Source organism: Ranitomeya imitator, chromosome 3, assembly GCF_032444005.1.
Source record: "Ranitomeya imitator isolate aRanImi1 chromosome 3, aRanImi1.pri, whole genome shotgun sequence".
Lineage (NCBI taxonomy): Eukaryota > Metazoa > Chordata > Amphibia > Anura > Dendrobatidae > Ranitomeya > Ranitomeya imitator.
The window spans coordinates 485646905-485652904 of record NC_091284.1 but is presented as its reverse complement, the minus strand read 5'-3'; the positions used below and the strand labels follow the sequence as shown (position 1 = coordinate 485652904).

The window sequence follows — 6000 nt, the reverse complement described above, 5'->3', positions numbered from 1 at the left end:
CCACTGCATTGGTCTCTCTTGTTAGACTGCAACGTTGACATCATGTCAACACTGCTGCAGCCAATCAGTAAGCTCAATGGCTCATGCCAACTAGATGGACTGAGATGCATTGCTGAGCTCACTGACTGCAGTGCTGTCGATGTGATATCAGCATTGCAGCCAAACCATCGAGGCCTGGGCAGCGGTGTAGAACTGGCTCTAAATCTGGGGAGGGCCAGTATAACAAATGGAAATGGAGGCACAGATGTAGAAGTTCACATTTGTATTTATTAAGGTTTGATGTGGAACCACTAGACCACAGTCCGGGGGGCTCCGAAGGGGGCGTTACTGCGTGAGCTCCAGACACCCATAGTAAGTCCCCTCAAACAGGGACAGAATGGAATGCCTTGAGGACACGGGTGCTACCTTCAGTTCAGTTAGACCCCGTACTCGTGGCGGCTGTCCCAGTGGAACAGACGGGCCAGCAAGGTTAGAAGCTGGTGCCGGTGGTACTGGCATGGTCCGGAAGTGAGGCTGGTGGACTGGCAGGACTAGACGGGTCCAGTGTAGATACTGCGGATGCAGCCCAGATTAGCCGGGTAACTGGTAGCAGAAGATCTGTGGAAACAGACAGAATAAGCGGAGTTCCTTGGAGATACTTCAGAAACAGAAGCGCAAGATAACAGGAACTGGAAGTTAGCAACAGTAGATACTTGTTGCTCTGGCGCCCTCCCTATGGTGGAAGGGCTAGAAATAATAGACAAACACACGCCATTGGTTAGAGGCAACATTTGGAAAATGCACACTGTCTTAAGAGACCGGGAGCGAGCGCGTGTGCGACCTAAGAACCCTGCCAGGGAACCTGCTGACCGCAAGCCAGGAAGCAGGAGAGGAAGGAGGGGTGAGGGCTATGTCCAGACAGTGTGAAGCCAGCACAGAGCGAGAGTCCTGATAGAGACCCCCTGGAGGTACAGTAAACAGACTGGGGTGTAACAGCCAGTAATACTTGGTTTGATTTTTTTTTATGGATCTCTGAAATGCAATAACCCCTCTAAAAGTGTCAGTTTGTGTTCAGTTACAAGAAACCACTTGTTATATTACTGGTATAGAGCAATTTTTCTTGTTTGTTGGTTTACAGCAAAAAGCAAAAGCATTATAATTTTTGCTAATACACTTAATCTGCAATGTATGTCCTTTTCATCTTGCACTGGAGTACACGAATCATGCATGGAAAAGGGCTACGGTGAATTTATGCATCTTACAAGTTACCTTTCTCTATATGAAAACTGAGTAAGAAAAGAGTCCTTGTGTAGAGCAGTTGTAATATACATACAGCATACGGAGAGAAATTAGACTTTGAAAATGACCTCTCCCCAGATCAAGTGTCCAGTTTTTGCTCTTAATTTTTTCCCACTGCTCCCCTGCACCCATTTTTTATTATTTCAATATGCCATACGGTTCTAGAGATACTGTATGGGCTTTTTCATTTCTTCTCTTTCTTGATAATTTTCACTGTCTTTTCCAAGGAGGCATGCCTCACAGGATTCTCTGGGGTCCTGTCTTTGGGCTACTTTGCATTATTAACCTGTGAGCACCACCCCTTGGAAAATACCATCAAAATAAGCCCTAAATAAGAAGGCCCATATCTCTGGAACTGGAAATACTAACGAACACAGTGGGAATAAAATATGAGCAGAAATTGGACACTTTTGACCTACAGACAGGTCCTCTTTAAGATAAAGTGCATGTCAGAATATATCTATTACTCCTGAATACAATTTCACAAAAGACAATAATTGTTTAACATCACTATTGCAAGACAAGAAATCCTTGAGCAGAAATTTTTCACAAAATGCCAGCGTGCGCCACTCTTGTATCCAATTAAAATGCGCAGTTTGCATGATAGGTGGCCTTTTATACTGTTACTGCTTTGCATTCCTATTACATATTTTGGTGCTTATTAAATAGCTTTTTGTTCCTTCTTATTATATCTAATACAGAGTAGAGTCATATATTGTCTACAAACTTTTACATTTCAAAGGTTAACAAAGAATAAAAGCCAATTAACTCTTCAGAACTTAAACATAGTGCCACCATAAGGGGTAGTTTCTGGGAGTTTAAAAATTGCTCCCTATGAAAGTTAATTATCTGCCTAATCCCCTGCAGTGCATTCCTTAATAAACAGACACTGCATCAATATGACTGGCCCCAGGCTTGTACAAGATTACATTGGGTGGCCTTTATTCTACTTCTAATTAAATTGCGTTTTGGTTAATAAAAAAATAGTAAAAGGAATTTTATTGTAGCTAGGATATTGAGAATGAACAGTTGTAACAATATATTCTTGGATTTGTCTGTGAATCTAAAGCATCAAGCAATAACTGTGAGCATTGAACTCACGTCAGATCAATGTTCCGCTAAGCATTTGCGCTTGGCTGCTTATTACTTTACTGACGCACCCACCATTACTTTTGCTCAAATTTTATTAAGACCTCCAAACTGTCGCAAAACAAATTCAATACTAAATAACGACATGCTACCAAAACACATCACAACTACTCACGGAAACATAATGCATAGACATCTTGTGAGAGAGTATCACAAAATCATGTTTTCTATTTTAACCCCTTAGCGACCGCCGATACGCCTTTTAACGGCGGCCGCTAAGGGTACTTAAACCACAGCGCCGTTAATTAACGGCGCTGTGGAAAAAGTCCATAGCGCCCCCCAGAGGCCGATTTTCTCCGGGGTCTCGGCTGCCGAGGGTAGCCGAGACCCCAGAGAACATGATTCGGGGGTTTTTTAACCCACCCCGCATTTGCGATCGCCGGTAATTAACCGTTTACCGGCGATCGCAAAAAAAAAAAAAAAAAAGCGATCTCTTTTTAATTTCTCTGTCCTCCGATGTGATCGCACATCGGAGGACAGAGAAAAGGGGTCCCAGGTGGCCCCCCAATACTCACCTAGCTCCCCCGATGCTCCTCGTGTCTCCCGGTGGGCGCCGCCATCTTCAAAATGGCGGGCGCATGCGCAGTGCGCCCGCCGGCCGGCACCGGGAGAATCTTTGGGGTCTCGGCTGCCGGGGGTAGCCGAGACCCCAAAGAGCATGATCGGGGTCGGTATTACCGACCCCTGTTTTGCGATCGCCGGTAATTAACTGTTTACCGGCGACCGCAAAAAAAAAAAAAAAAAAAAAAGAAGTAAAGTGTAATTCTCTGTCCTCTGATGTGATCGCACATCAGAGGACAGAGAAATAGGGGGATTCGGGGACCCTAGCATACTCACCTAGGTCCCTGGATCCTCTTGCTGCTCCTCCTGGCCGCCGGCAGCAGAACATGGCGGACGCATGCCCAGTGCGCCCGCCATCTGTCTCCATCTGCCGGCCGGCAGGAGAACAGCAGTTGGGGCTAAAATTAGGGTTAGGGGTAGGGTTAGGGGTAGGGGTAGGGTTATGGTTAGGGGTAGGGTTAGGGGTAGGGTTAGGGGTAGGGTTAGGGGTAGGGTTAGGGGTAGGGTTAGGGCTAGGGTTGGGGCTAAATTTAGGGTTAGGATTGGGGATAAATTTAGGGTTAGGGTTGGGGCTAAACTTAGGGTTAGGCTTCTTTCACACTTACGTCGGTACGGGGCCGTCGCAATGCGTCGGCCCGACATACCGACGCACGTTGTGAAAATTGTGCACAACGTGGGCAGCAGCTGTAGTTTTTCAACACATCCGCTGCCCAATCTATGTCCTGGGGAGGAGGGGGCGGAGTTACGGCCACGCATGCGCGGTCAGAAATGGCGGATGCGACGTACAAAAAAACGTTTCATTGAACTTTTTTTGTGCCGACGCTCCGCCAAAACACAACTGATCCAGTGCACGACGGACGCGACGTGTGGCCATCCGTCACGATCCGTCGGCAATACAAGTCTATGGGCAAAAAACGCATCCTGCGGGCACATTTGCAGGATCCGTTTCTTGTCCAAAACGACGGATTGCGACGGAATGCCAAACGACGCAAGTGTGAAAGTAGCCCTAGGGTTAGGGTTGGGGCTAAAGTTAGGGCTAGGGTTGGGGCTAAAGTTAGGGTTAGAACTGGGATTAGGGTTAGGGTTTGGATTAGGGTTGGTATTAGGGTTAGGGTTGGCATTAGGGTTACGCTTGGGATTAGGGTTAGGTTTTGGATTAGGGTTAAGGTTAGGGTTGTAATTAGGGGTGTATTGGGATTAGGGTTAGGTTTGAGGTTAGGGTTGAGATTAGGATTAGGGGTGTGTTGGATTTAGGGTTTTGATTAGGGTTATGGTTAGGGTTGACATTAGGGTTGTTTTGGGGTAAGGGTTGTGATTATGGTTAGGGTTAGTGATTAGGATTATGGATGAGGTTGGGATTAGGGTTAGGGGTGTGTTGGGGTTAGGGTTGGAGCTAGAATTGGGGGGTTTCCACTGTTTAGGTACATCAGGGGGTCTCCAAACACGACAGCCAATTTTGCGCTCAAAAAGTCAAATGGTGCTCCCTCCCTTCTGAGCTCTGCCGTGCGCCCAAACAGTGGGTTACCCCCACATATGGGGCATCAGCGTACTCGGGATAAATTGGACAACAACTTCTGGGGTCCAATTTCTCTTGTTACCCTTGTGAAAATAAAAACTTGGGGGCTACAAAATCTTTTTTGTGAAAAAAAAAATATTTTTTATTTTCACGACTCTGCATTCTAAACTTCTGTGAAGCACTTGGGCATTCAAAGTTCTCACCACACATCTAGATAAGTTCCTTGGGGGGTCTAGTTTCCAAAATGGGGTCACTTGTGGGGGGTTACTACAGTTTAGGTACATCAGGGGCTCTGCAATCGCAACATAATGCCCACAGACCATTCTATCAAAGTCTGCATTCCAAAAAGGCGCTCCTTCCCTTCCGAGCTCTGCCGTGCGCCCAAACAGTGGTTTACCCCCACATATGGCGCATCAGCGTACTCGGGATAAATTGGACAACAACTATTGCAGTCCAATTTCTCCTGTTACCCTTGTGAAAATAAAAACTTGGGGGCTACAATATCTTTTTTGTGGAAAAAAAAAATATTTTTTATTTTCACGACTCTGCATTCTAAACTTCTGTGAAGCACTTGGGCATTCAAAGTTCTCACCACACATCTAGATAAGTTCCTTGGGGGGTCTAGTTTCCAAAATGGGGTCACTTGTGGGGGGTTACTACAGTTTAGGTACATCAGGGGCTCTGCAATCGCAACATAATGCCCACAGACCATTCTATCAAAGTCTGCATTCCAAAAAGGCGCTCCTTCCCTTCCGAGCTCTGCCGTGCGCCCAAACAGTGGTTTACCCCCACATATGGCGCATCAGCGTACTCGGGATAAATTGGACAACAACTATTGCAGTCCAATTTCTCCTGTTACCCTTGTGAAAATAAAAACTTGGGGGCTACAATATCTTTTTTGTTGAAAAAAAAATATTTTTTATTTTCACGACTCTGCATTCTAAACTTCTGTGAAGCACTTGGGCATTCAAAGTTCTCACCACACATCTAGATAAGTTCCTTGGGGGGTCTAGTTTCCAAAATGGGGTCACTTGTGGAGGGTTTCTACTGGTTAGGTACATCAGGGGCTCTGCAAATGCAACATAATACCCGCAGACCATTCTATCAAAGTCTGCATTCCAAAACGGCGCTCCTTCCTTCCGAGCTCTGCCGTGCGCCCAAACAGTGGTTTACCCCCACATATGGGGTACCAGCATACTCAGGAGAAATTGCACAACAACTTTAGTGGTCTAATTTCTCCTGTTACCCTTGTGAAAATAAAAATTTGTGGGCAAAAAAATCATTTTTGTAGAAAAAATGCAATTTTTTTTTTCACGGCTCTACGTTATAAACTTCTGTGAAGCACATGGGGGTTCAAAGTGCTCGCCACACATCTAGATAAGTTCCTTAAGGGGTCTAGTTTCCAAAATGGTGTCACTTGTGGGGGGTTTCCACTGTTTAGGCACATCAGGGGCTCTCCAAACGCGACATGGCGTCCAATCCCAATTCCAGCCAAT

At 45.9% G+C, this 6000-nt stretch overlaps 1 long non-coding RNA gene across 1 annotated transcript in view; it reads right to left on the bottom strand.

The window, feature by feature from the left end:
* Window positions 1-476: 476 nt before the first annotated feature.
* Window positions 477-6000, bottom strand: part of LOC138672168 (uncharacterized) — a 209129-nt gene continuing 203605 nt past the window's right edge. The window contains exon 3 of the long non-coding RNA XR_011319619.1: window positions 477-597. This is a non-coding gene — a long non-coding RNA (uncharacterized lncRNA). The remainder of the gene's footprint in view (window positions 598-6000) is intronic.